Genomic DNA, 13543 nt, shown 5'->3' with positions numbered 1-13543 from the left:
TTGGCGGTTGCTATCCTTTTGAACAATCAGCCACTGCCACCAGCCATCATCTTTCTTCCCTAGCCTCTCTAATGTAGTGTGACTTACATCCAGGGATTGTCCATTGTCATAGTACTGCTATTTCATTTGTTGGGAATAGAAAGTGCCATCTTATGCCTTTAGGGAGGCGGAGGAATTAGTACGTCCCTGCCAACCTTATTTTCCTTCCCCGTTAAGGAAACCGCACCCCCTCCCCTCCGGTCCTAGAAGCTGTCCGTCATAAGAAAGGCTCTGCCTCTTCCGGGTAGCTTAGGCTGGGTCACTGCTTCCTCCTCTCTCGCTTGCTCTCTCTCTCTTTTGTGAGTTATAGCAACTGTTGCCTTGTGAATCAAGCGCCATAGTCACTGTAGCCTTGGTGACTATTACTCGTCAACAACAGCTGCTCTTCTGCTGTTTTCCATTTCCTTCCTAATCGTCACCTACAAGAACAGCCGCTACCAGCAAGAACAACCTTCCGCAGTTCAGGTGAATGTAGCTGTTATGCACGCATTTGCATAACAGTTTGTCTTTTTCTCCCTTTTTTCTTCTTTCCTTTTACTCTAACCTTTATCTTCTCTTTCCTTGCAGCATCTGTGCAGGGGTTGCTCCTTTGGGCTCTGCTATTGGGGGGGGGTGGGGGTGGAAGACAGCTCGAATTCTTTCATGTCCTCCACCTTTCTTCTCACCCATTTTATAATATGGGAATAAGTATAACTTCCACTTTTTCCGAAAATGATGCACATTGTTCTGTGGTTGTTTATTATGAAGGGAATTTATCTGTTTTATTGGAAGTTGTGATCTGAGATGCTGTGGTGCTTGTAATGTTCCAGAATATTTTGTGTATTGATAGGGAAGGCCAGTGGGTAACACAGCAGAGGGATTAGAGATCATATAAAATTGGCTTGAAGGTGTGATTAGTGGTTAATAGTGGAGGTTGAGAGGCTAATGGGTGCTATATGAAATTCTTCACTGTAATTAGCTGTCGTTTCTGTAAACCAATCTGTTGGGTTGCAAGCTTTAGAATTTAACTCTAATCGTGCTTCTGAGTTCCCAACTTTCTGTTCTCATTGATATTTTCACATTATTTATAAACATACTTGTTCTAAATGGAATACTTGACTGCGTTATCTTTCATGAACTGGTTCAAACCTTCTTGAATTCTCTAGTTCATACTACTTGTAGAATTTAATCTGATAGTATAGAAACCACTAAGTTTTCAGTAAAATCAGAAGAATTACGTGTATTTAGAGCATCCAATGCTGTGTCTTTGTCTTATTTTCTTAGAAACATTTGTTCCTGAAGAGCAAAAGAAGGCTTTAATGAAAAGCTCTATAGGAATAATAACCATCTATGTGCATATGTTTTCTTAATTAAGGTGGTCCAAACTTGCTAGTTGGTATGCATGGTTTCTTGTTGTCATTTAGTTCCTGTATCAGGTTGTATTCTCTCAGTAGATGTTCTTAAACAGTCTTATAGTTGATTAACCTTAGCTTATGTTGTCTTAGGAAGACAATCCCTTCTTACAACAAATGTACCTATTATAGTGTCTTTCTGTTAACTAATGAAGGTGTCATTGCTTTTCTACATAGTAACAGAACTGTTGTGGCTTTTAACCTATTTGTAAATTAACTTAAAAGAAGAAAAACATTAGTACTGTGTGGGTATCTAATCCTTCACAGACCCTTAGCCAGTGTTTTTCATTGATTCTTAACATAAATCCCATGGGTGTTTCCTGTATAATTGCTTTCCTTAGATTTGCTCTAGTTTATCTCTCTAATGTTCAATTCCATTTTATTAGTTGCCTCTTACAAACTGGCACAAAACAGGTATTTTTATCCCATTATTGGTCTTCTTGAATTAAACCTTTTCTCAACTAAGACTGAAATTTTGACCTAACTATAAAGTAACATTGTATTAAGAAAAAAAAAGTTTTCTAGATCTTCTGTTTTTTTTTTTTTTTTTAAACAAACAGACACAAGTCTGTGAAAGTGGAAGACAAAATGCTAGATTTTGAAAGGGATTTTTTGTATTCAGACAGTGGTGGAAGATAACATCCTTTAAATATCTTGTTCATTTTGTTTCTAGAAAAGGAGTTAAACTAAATATCAGTCTTTAAATCTTCTGTTTTATCAACGTCTTCTTTTGTTTTTGCAATTTATGTTTCTGACCTGTTTTGCTTCCCACCGCCTATTGCTGATAGTGTTGTCTGTTAATCTACATATTACAATTCTGTTTTCTGTATTTGCTGACGCTCAATTTCAGTCTTGATTGAGCTCCTCAATTCAGTTCCCTGTTGCTGAATTGTTTCCTATTCACTGTTCTTTTCCTTGTTAGATGCTTCACCTCCACATGATTTAACATTTCACAGTTCACTTGAGATAGTTTGGATGTGGCAACGTTGGGAAGCATTGCACATCAGTTGTATCTGAAGTATATCCAACTGAACTGCAGGGATACCCTACAGTTACTCTTTTGTTAATCTCCTGTTTTATTTTGGAGGGTGAACTTTACTGGCTTCATCTGAACATACACACAATTGATGTTTAAAATCTATTTTGAGGAAGACTTCTTTAGTCAACTGTAAATGACTAGAAAGAATGTTTATTTAGCAGTTCAGGATCTATTTTTCTCACTTTCTCAACAGCAACCTGAAAGCTGATTTAAACACCTCTGTTGGTGCCATAACCCTTTACCATGTTAAATTTACCATAAACATTTTTTGAAGTGTAGATGGCATTATCTTTTTCACTTCAGATAGATCTTTATCATGTACATGTAAAACAGTTCTTTAGAAAGAATAAGCATGTGTGTATTTGTCAAAGCCTGATCTACATACTTGCATCAATTACTTAAAGTTTGATGCTGAGGTGTGAGGGAGAAAGAATTAGAGTGGAAAAGACTAAAGGGAGCATTCAACTTGCACAACTTGTATGGTAGAAGCATGCTAGCCTCACAGATGAGATAGATCCTCCATAAGAGGGGAGAGAGGAGTGCTGGTTTATAGAGTCTTAGAAAGAATGGCTTGGGTCAGAAGGGACCTTAAAGATCATCTAATTCCAACCCCCTTGTCATGGGCAGGGACACCTCCCACTAGACCAGGTTGCTCAAAGCCTCATCCAACCTGGCTGTGAACGCTTCCAGGGATCAGGCATCACAACTTCTCTGGGCAGCCTGTTCCAGTGTCTCACCACTCTGAGTAAAGAATTTCATTCTTATATCTAATCTAAATCTATCCTCTTTTACTTTAAAACCATTACTCCTTGCCCTATCACTCCACTCACTGACAGAGTCCAGTCCTTCCCCAGCTTTCCTATAGGCCCTCCTTTAGGTACTGGGAGGCTGCTCTAAGGTTTCCCTGGAGCCTTCTCTTCTCCAGGTTGAACAACCCCAGTTCTCTCCAGCCCCTGATTGTCCTCGTGGCCCTCCTCTGAACTCATTCTAATATTTCCATGTCCTTCTTGTGCTGGGGGCCCCAGAGCTGAACATGGTACACCGGGTGGGGTCTTATGAGAGCAGAGTAGAGAGGGAGAATCAACTCCCTAGACCTGCTGGCTACCCTTCTTTTGATGTAGCCCAGGTTACAATTGGCTTTCTGGGCTGCAAGTGCACGTTGCAGGCTCGTGTTGAGCTTCTCATCCACCAATACCCCCAGGTTTTTTTTTTTCTTCAGGACTACTTTCAATCCATTCTCTGCCCAGCCTGTATTTGTGCTTGTAATTGCCCTGGCCCAGGTGCAGGTTTTATATCAGTAGGGCCTGGTTCTGGTTGAATTTCTTTATGTGAAAAATCTGTCTTCAGCCAAGCTGTCTCATCAAACTTGAGGCTCTGTCCTGTTTTACATAAACAAACCTGTTTGTCTGCAGAAGTTTCATTTACTTCAATTACATTCAAGGGATTATCTTATAATACCTAATAAAAGGTTACTTATGGTACAACTCAAGTTAGAGTATTTTGTAACTGCTATTTGCTGAAGTACCTCCTGTCTCTAGTATTTCCTTGGGCAACACAGAAAAAGAATTTGCCTCAGTGGTGATTTAAAGATCGAAGCCAAAATTTCCTTAAGTGGTATATTCTTTATTGCAGTGCTGGATGCACGGGGGATCTTTCCGCCTATCGTGCATGTTCAAAGTGACAAGCTATCTCATATTTATACAGTGAAACAATGAATATTCTATTAGCGCCTATACATATTCATTACCTAACCCGCCTACTCTCGCTTCATATGCTAATTAGCTTATCAGTCCTTGCGCTTGCGCAAAGCCTTCCAAGAATTGTGGGCCGGGGTCTTTGGGATGTGGGCAGTGGTCTTTGGGAGGAAGGCCGTAGGACTTCCTCATGATGCACTTTTCACCTTTTGCTTAATCAGTTGTTTTCCAAGCTGTAGAAATGCTGAGTTGGCTTTCGGCCTAACTGAGGGTCGGCAGATAACAGGATGTCTCAGTTAACAAGACATAAGACAGTTGACTCAAGTTATCTCAAGTCTCAGCCTGACTGATGGTTAACAGATAACGGGATGTTTTCAAATAACAAGATGCTTCAACATAACAGAAGGACAACAGATAACAAGATGTCATTTACTTTGTTCTCATTAGAATAGAATAAATCTTGTGGTTAAAAATTAAAGTGAGTCTATACAATATCAGTGGAAACGAGATCTGACAAATTCATGACAGTACAATGTAGTTCAGATAACCAGTAATTTTTAAGTACAATTCAATAAGTGTTTTTACTTCATAATGTATCTAGATATCTTTAACTGTAGCTGTGTTGATATCATGATTCTAGGCTATTTTCCATCACTTTTGAGGCCATGGTCAGTAGGGTAGCTTTTAACGTTGCAGTGATCTGTCCTTTAAAGTAATTTAAAGTAGCAAAGACTGTGCTTATTAGTTTGTGTATTTTTTTTGCATGAATTAGTTGATGGAAATAATTGCTTGATTCTGGAATCCATTAGTTGCCACTGCATTTTTTTTAATTTATTTTTTTTTTTTTACAAGGCTAAATCCTAAAAGTACAGTGTTGAGGCAAGAGATGATGGTTTGTCTTATAAACCCATTAACCTAATGTAGGCAAGAAAAGGTCTGGTTTTGCTTTAGAAAGGACATTGCAAGCTTATGAATTCTGAAGAAACAAAATACCAGATGCAAAACTGTTTGTCTTCGTGAATGATTTCTTAGGAAGAATTTTGTCACCCCCCTTGACTTTTTGCTTTCAGAGCAGTCTTCATTTTTATTACCTGTTTTTGAGAGGTACTATGACAGTAGTATGAAATGTTTTGAGGTGTACAAACTAGGTATTTTATAGACTAGTTAATCTTAGCCTTTTTGATGACTTTTGTGACATCTTTTTATTTTTGTGTTCCTAAGGAAATAGTTTGTGATACTGCCCTCCATCTAATTTGAAGGAAAGGTAGAGGTATCTGAACACAGATTTCATCTGAATAATCATCTGGGAAAGATAAGAACTTATCCTATTGTTGAAGGAAAGGCAATGCTCAGGTGTTATGTATTTAATTTGGCAATAGACAGCTGGACAATTGCCAAATGTACTCTATTGTAATACGGCTTTTGCTCTTTAAACATATCCATAAGCCAGACTTACTATTTCCTATAGATGTCATTAATTTTGTTACTATACAACAACTCTTTGGAGAAAAGCCATATTGTTTACTTCTACGTGCTATTTCTTAGTCCCTCTCCAGTGGATTTGTGAAAAACTTCATTGAAAGCACTGATCCTGTGTAGGTAATTGTAGATATCTAATTTGGCCTGCAGATTTTTTTGATTGAAAATGATTAACAAATATAGAAGAACCCATTGTAGTCAACTTGAAGATCTTCTGGATGTGTTTAGATATTAAAAAGTAAAATGAAGTGTCATGATGTTCTGTTTTTTTTAAGGTTGTTAATTTATGGTCCAAAATATGGAGTCTGATATACTGTTCTTGAAAGTGTACAATAAAATATCTCTATGGAACATGTGCAGTTGTTTTAACTGTTTAAACACCAAATCTGAGTTAATGTTTCACACTTTTTTAAATTGTCCTTCTAAACGATGAATTAGAGGAAAGCTTCTGTTTGCGTTCAGTTAGAATGCAGTGCAGATATGTACTGCTTTATTTTTGTCTGCTTTAATATTTACATATAGTGTTAAAATCTGTTAGTATAACCCTTTTTAAAAAGATGTCTGTAGGTATGTGTGACTCTTTGTGAGGAGTTTTAAGCTCTTTAAGCAAGTTGGTCGGATTTATAAGGAGGACTACAGGTTTATTAATGCTTCCTAGTCTGAAAGTACCACATACCCTTTTAAGTTGCACAGCAACTGACTCCTAGGAACAGTAATGGTTACTCTCAGAAGTTCAGTCTATGTCAGATGTACTCTTGCTTTATTCTTATGGACAGTTGTCATGGTTTTCTTTTCATAATAAGCTAGTTTGAATTTTGAGGGACAAAAAGCTCCTTAAATAGGAAACCCCTTGCAAAACAAAGCTACTTCAGAATGCTTCTGGTACTTATGAGAGTGGCTGTCACATTTTGGTGTGTGTATCTTTATTTTGTCTTATAGCACACTAAAGCAAAATAAAAGAAGCATTCAATGGTGCATGAAGTGAGGAAGGCATTTAATGCTTGCTAGAAGTGGTTTTCAAATTTCAACTTCTGCTTTAAACTAATCCATTGTAGGACTTCATAAAAGTCACCAACTGAACAAGTAAATGTACAAATGTTTTGGAAGGAATCAATTCTTTTTGCTTTGGGGTATAAATCAAACTAATGGAGTTAGACCTCCCCTGAAGAGATGATCACATGAGCATCTACTATAGGGGTTCTTCTGTCTATGCGAAGCTTGTAATACTGACTAATATCATTTAGATGACTTTTATGCATAGTCAATGCTTCATTGGTTCTATTTATTTCTGTTGTCTTCTGTGATGGGTTTGTCTGGAATGGAGTTAACTTTCCCTGCAGCAGCCCATACAGTGCTGTGCTATGTACTCATAGATAGAACAGCGTTGGTATCACTCCAGTGTTGTCTATTGCTGCATAATGCTGGCACAGCATCAGGACTCCCTCCAAGCCCCCAAGAGTCAGTAGGCTGGGGGTGGGTAAGTGATGGGGAGGGGACATCGCCAGGGCAGCTGACCTAAACCAACCAAAGGGATATTCCATAACACCTGATGTCACACTCAGCAATAAAAAGGGGGGCTCTCATGGGGGAGGGGGCTGTCCTCCTGAACAACTGTTATGTGTTTTGAGGCCTTGCTTCCCAGGACGTGGCCGAACATTGCTCCTTGATGGAAAGTAGAAAATAACCTTCCCTTCCCCCCCCCCCGCCCTTTCTCTCTGTGCTTCCATGCAGCTTTTTTTTTCCCCCTCCTTCTCCAACGTGGCAACTTGCTTTGGTTATATGCAGTGAAGAGTTACATATGCATGAAGTTTCCCTATATGCCTATACATATACATAACCTATCCCTACTTCGTATTAAAATTAGCTCCCAGAGGTCACTTCCATAAACTCCTCCTATCTGTGCCTGCACAGTGCCTTCTGGTGGTGGTTGTCGGGGGGTCATGGGGATGAAGTCCAATAACTCCTCTTCATCACCACTAGTCGTCCCCCTGCCTTTATACGGACTCAGCTGCTCCTTGATCTTGTCCAAACCACAAGGTCACTCTCAGCTAGTTTTTGAGACAGGATCCCCACTTTTGTCAGGAAACAAAAAAAAAAAAAAAAAAAAAAAAAAGCCCCCCCCCCCCGGTGAGGAGCCCCGAGACTCCTTGTTTTGGTTAATTTGCACAGTAGTAAGCAAAGACACTCAGCAACATCTATTTTAATGTGATTAAACAAGCCTCCATTCTTCTATCCCTGGCTTCACTCTCTGGATTTATTCTTCCTTTTCCCTCAGACATTAGATGCCTTAAATACTTCTCCTTCTACATATTGTAGTTTATTTTTCAGTAGTCCCAAGCCCTGTTTTCCCAGAAAGTTGAATAGCTTGTTAGTAGCTTCCTTCACAACTGTCTTCTACTGTCCTGACAATAAAAGATAAACCACATATTTTAACAGTTACACCTCCTTGGGAGGTTGAAATTGCTCCAAATCTGTTCTAGAATGTTCTAGAACTTGCCCAAATAAATCGGTGGTCCTGTAAACCCCTGAGGTAAAATTGTCCACCTGTATTGTTGCTTCTGCTCCATTTCAGGGTCTTTCCAGTCAGAGGTGAATATATCTTTGCTTCCAGGGTCTGAGAGCAAAGCCTCCATTCTTCTATCCCTGGCTTCAGTTTTACCTTTTCAAATTTGGTGTGTGAAAAACATAGTATATGGTCAGGTAGGTGGTATGGATGTGGAATGATACACAGACATTCTCTCACAGAACAGTAAAATGCGTTACTTTTTTTTAAACTTGAATTTAGTTGTATAACTTCTCACCTGGCTGACTTGAGAACTAGAACACTGATTTAAAAAAATAAATAAAATTAAACACCAGTAAAATCAAAATCGAAACTAGATTAATGTCCTTATTTATTTGGTCTGCTTTTAGAAGTTTATAGTTTTTTGCCTTTATCATAACTATACTTTAATAGAAAGTCCAAATGAGTTCTCTGTAACCCATTATATTTCATTTAAAATAGTACAGGTTTTTTTTTTTTTGGAATAGCTGAGTTGTCCTAACAGCATAAAGTGACAGCTTCAATTAATAAAAGTAATAGCTATAATTTATAGTGTAGAACAAGAGTATTGTATGAAAATATGATGTTATTCACTTAGGATTTTTTTAGTGTTGCAGTCTGGAAAAAAGCAGCTTTGTTAAATGGCTCTCTTCAGACTGTGGATGGTATTTTCTAGCTCAAATGTTACATTTCAGAATGTTATTTTGTGATATCACTAACATTAGAATTCTCACTGCATAGCATATTAGGTGGAGATGATACATTCAATAAAACAATTCTATGTTTATATTTGAATAATCATGTGGCATTTTTCTAAATTGGGGACATAATAAAGCATTTATGAAACGTATTTGAAACAAGCATTTCGGCTTGTCTATAGGGAAGTTGTTAAGCAAGCTCATAGAATAGAATCATTAAGGTTAGAAAAGCTTAAGGTTAGTTAGAAAAGTTAAGGTTAGTTGGAGCTGTGCCAGGGGGAACAATGGCAAGGCCGGGGGATAAGGCAATGGCCCAGCTGAAGTGCATCTACACCAATGCACGCAGCATGGGTAACAAACAGGAGGAGCTGGAAGCCATCGTGCGGCAGGCAGGCTACGACTTGGTTGCCATCACGGAGACGTGGTGGGACCAGTCTCATGACTGGAGTATTGCAATGTCTGGCTACAGGCTCTTCAGAAAGGACAGGCATGGAAGGGGTGGTGGTGTGGTTCTCTATATCAGAGAGAGTTTTGATGTTGTGGAACTTAAGGCTGGAAATGATAAGGTTGAGTCCCTATGGGTTAGGATCGGCGGGAAGGCCAACAAGGGAAGCATCCTGGTGGGGGTCTGTTATAGACTGCCAAACCAGGATGAGGAGACGGATGAGGAATTCTACAGGCAGCTGACAGAAGCTGTGAAATCATCAGCGCTTGTTCTCGTGGGGGACTTCAACTTCCCAGACATATCCTGGAAGCACAACACAGCCCAGAGAAAGCAGTCTAGGAGGTTTCTGAAGAGCGTGGAAGATAGCTTCCTGACACAGCTGGTTAGTGAGCCTACCAGGGGAGGTGCCCCGCTAGACCTTCTGTTCACAAACAGAGAAGGACTGGTGGGAGATGTGGTGGTTGGAAACTGTCTTGTGCAGAGTGACCATGAAATAGTAGATTTCTCCATTCTTGGAGAAGGCAGGATGGAGACCAGTAAAACCGCTGTATTGGACTTCTGGAGGGCTGACTTGGAACTGTTCAGGACACTGGTTGGCAGAGTCCCTTGGGAGGCGGTTCTGAAGGACAGAGGAGTCCTTGAAGGCTGGGCGCTCTTCAAGAACGAAATCTTAATGGCTCAGGAGCAGTCTGTCCCCACATGCCCAAAGACGAGCCGGAGTGGAAGAAGACTGGCCTGGCTGAACAGAGAATTGTGGCTTGAGCTTAGGAGAAAAAAGAGGATTTACAATCTTTGGAAAAGAGGGTGGGCTACTAGGGAGGACTATATGGATGTTGCAAGGCTGTGCAAGGACAAAATTAGAAAGGCCAAATCTCATCTGGAGTTCAATCTGGCTACCGCCGTTAAAGACAACAAAAATCTTTTTACAAATACATCAATGCAAAATGGAGGACTAAGGAGAATCTCCATCCTTTACTGGATGCGGGGGGAAACCCTGTTACAAAAGATGAGGAAAAGGCGGAGGTGCTTAATGCCTTCTTTGCCTCAGTCTTTAGTGGCAAGAGCAGTTGCTCTCTAGATACCCAGTACCCTGAACTGGTAGAAGGGGATGGGGAGCAGGATGTGGCCCTCATAATCCACGAGGAAATGGTTGGCGACCTGCTACAGCACTTGGATGTACGCAAGTTGATGGGGCCAGATGGGATCCACCCGAGGATACTGAGAGAACTGGTGGAGGAGCTGGCCATCATTTATCAACAGTCCTGGCTATCAGGGGAGATCCCAGTCGACTGGAGGGTAGCAAACGTGATGCCTGTCTACAAGAAGGGCCGGAGGGTAGACCCGGGGAACTATAGGCCTGTCAGTTTGACCTCAGTGCCAGGGAAGCTCATGGAGCAGATTATCTTGAGTGTCATCACATGGCACTTGCAGGGCAAGCAGGCGATCAGGCCCAGTCAGCATGGGTTTATGAAAGGCAGGTCCTGCTTGACGAACCTGATCTCCTTCTATGACAAAGTGACACATTGGGTGGATGAGGGAAAGGCTGTGGATGTGGTCTACCTTGACTTCAGCAAGGTTTTTGACAACATTCTTCTCAAGAAACTGGCTGCTCGTGGCTTGGACTGGCGTACGCTTCGTTGGGTTAGAAACTGGCTGGATAGCCGGGCCCAAAGAGTTGTGGTGAATGGAGCCAAGACCAGTTGGAGGCCAGTCACTAGTGGCGTTCCCCAGGGCTCGGTGCTGGGGCTGGTCCTCTTTAATATCTTCATCGATGATCTGGATGAGGGCATTGAGTGCACCCTCAGTAAGTTTGCAGATGACACCAAGCTATGCGCGTGTGTCGATCTGCTCGAGGGTAGGAAAGCTCTGCAGGAGGATCTGGATAGGCTGCACCGATGGGCAGAGGTCAACTGCATGGAGTTCAACAAGGCCAAGTGCCGGGTCCTGCACCTGGGGTGCAATAACCCCAAGCAGAGCTACAGGCTGGGAGATGAGTGGTTGGAGAGCTGCCAGGCAGAGAAGGACCTGGGAGTGATGGTTGATAGTCAGCTGAATATGAGCCAGCAGTGTGCTCAGGTGGCCAAGAAGGCCAACAGCATCCTGGCTTGCATAAGAAACAGTGTGGCCAGCAGGGCTAGGGAACTGATTGTCCCCCTGTACTCGGCTCTGGTGAGGCCGCACCTTGAGTACTGTGTTCAGTTTTGGGCCCCTTGCTACAAGGACATCGAGGTGCTTGAGCTAGTCCAGAGAAGGGCGACGAAGCTGGTGAGGGGTCTGGAAAACAAGTCCTACAAGGAGTGTCTGAGGGAGCTGGGGTTGTTCTGGAGAAAAGGAGGCTCAGGGGTGACCTTACCACTCTCTACAGGTGCCTTAAAGGATGCTGTAGCGAGGTGGGGGTTGGTCTATTCTCCCATGTGCCAGGTGACAGGCACATGAACGGCAACATGCCCTTTGAGAAGGGCAACAAAACTGGTGAGGGGTCTAGAGCACAAGTCTTATGAGGAGCGGCTGAGGGAGCTGGGATTGTTTAGTCTGGAGAAGAGGAGGCTCAGGGGAGACCTCTTTGTGCTCTACTACTTCCTGAAGGAAAGTTGTGATGAGAAGGGGGTTGGCCTCTTCTCTCAGATAACTAATGATAGTACTCAAGGCAATGGCCACAAGTTGCACCTGGGTATATTTAGATTAGATATCAAGAAAAACTTTTTATCTCAATGAGTGGTCAGGCACTGGATGGCCTGCCCAGGGAGATGGTGGAATCATGGTCCCTCGTGATGTTCAAGAAGCGCCTGGATGAGGTGCTACAAGATATGATTTAGTAGCTTAGTGGATAGTATTGGTGATAGGAGGATGGTTGGACTAGATGATCATGTAGGTCCTTTCCAAGTTTGTGTTTCTATAATTTCTATGATTCTATGTTTGTTGTTTGTTTGTTTGTTTTTTTTTTTTCCCTTTTAAAAACAGGGGTGTTATTTCCTCCCTTGCAGTTAGTGGGAACTTCATCAGACTGCCAAGATTTCTCAAATATGATGGGTGGCTTATCAACGTCATTCACCAGTTCCTTCAAGAGCCTCATCAGGTCCCTTGGATTTGTGCCCTTTCAGGTTCCTTAGCTGGTCTCAGATCTAGTATTCTGTTACAGTCGGTGGTTCTTCATTCTCCCAGTCTCCACCTCCCTATGCATCCATGCAGGCCTCCTGACTCTTTTGTCGGGATCTATTTCTATATATATACACTGTCTCTTTACTGTAAACCCTCTTACTATATTCATCATTATTCCTAAATTTTTATCTAGCTATTTTAGTTTTAAACACATGTGGCAGCACATTGAAATTTTGAGGTACATAATATGAGGAATTATTTTCCCTCACTCTGCCTCTGTCACTCTCAGTAGTCGTACACTCTCATGGCTTCATTGACTTCTGCACAATTTGGTTTAGTATGTAGTCGTGAGCAGGTAACACAGGTTTTTGATGGCTGTAGGAGCATTGATGGCTCTCTGAAAGACCAGCCACAGTTTTCATCTGTACCACTGGAGATAAATTTCTTTTTTTTTTTTTTTTTTTTTTTCCCCCAAGAGTGTTCCCACATCATTTCTGGATACCTAAGTAATGTGATCCACATTTTGTTTTCCAGTGTGGCCTAGTAAGGAGATGTGGAGTTTATTTCCTCTTGTATTCAACGTTAGTGATTATGATTTTTGCCAACTTCAGGACAGGTTTTGGCAGACTGACAAAGAGAGGAGGAGACACAAGTGCTGAAATAATTCTTCTGTCTCTTTGTGCTGCTGTGAGTCTGCCTTCTGTCTATCACTTCACATTGTCAGGAACCTATTGAAGAGTTATCTCAGAGCCTGCTACGTTTCTGAGACAAAACAAAATATGACATTTCACTGCCCTTTTAATTAAAACAATGGCATTAGTAGCAGGTGCTAAATTGTGATATCCTTACTCCAAATAAAAACATATCCAAATCTATACAGATTTGGAATCAGTGAAAGCCAAACTATTTCAATAAAGATTTCTCTTAGCTATGAAAAATGGGATAGTAAAATTACACTGGTATCATACAAAATTCTGAAAAATTGTTTTGAAAAACTGATGGTTTCAAAAGTATCTACATTGGTGTGAAAAGAGTATGCTCATTATCACAGATGAGAAATGCAAGGCAGCTAAATCTGGTGCTAGTCTATACTTTACAATAAACAAACAAACTCACT

At 41.1% G+C, this 13543-nt stretch overlaps 1 long non-coding RNA gene across 2 annotated transcripts in view; it reads left to right on the top strand.

Moving 5' to 3' along the window:
- Window positions 1–298: 298 nt before the first annotated feature.
- The window catches only part of LOC311220898, a 34427-nt gene continuing 21182 nt past the window's right edge, over window positions 299–13543 (top strand). For both annotated transcript variants that reach the window (XR_014619280.1, XR_014619281.1), the window contains exon 1: window positions 299–504. This is a non-coding gene — a long non-coding RNA (uncharacterized lncRNA). The remainder of the gene's footprint in view (window positions 505–13543) is intronic.

This window comes from Netta rufina (assembly GCF_964035555.1).
Source record: "Netta rufina genome assembly, chromosome: W".
NCBI classification, from domain to species: Eukaryota; Metazoa; Chordata; class Aves; order Anseriformes; family Anatidae; genus Netta; species Netta rufina.
The sequence above is the reverse complement of the archived record's forward strand: the minus strand, read 5'-3'. Positions and strand labels throughout refer to the sequence as shown.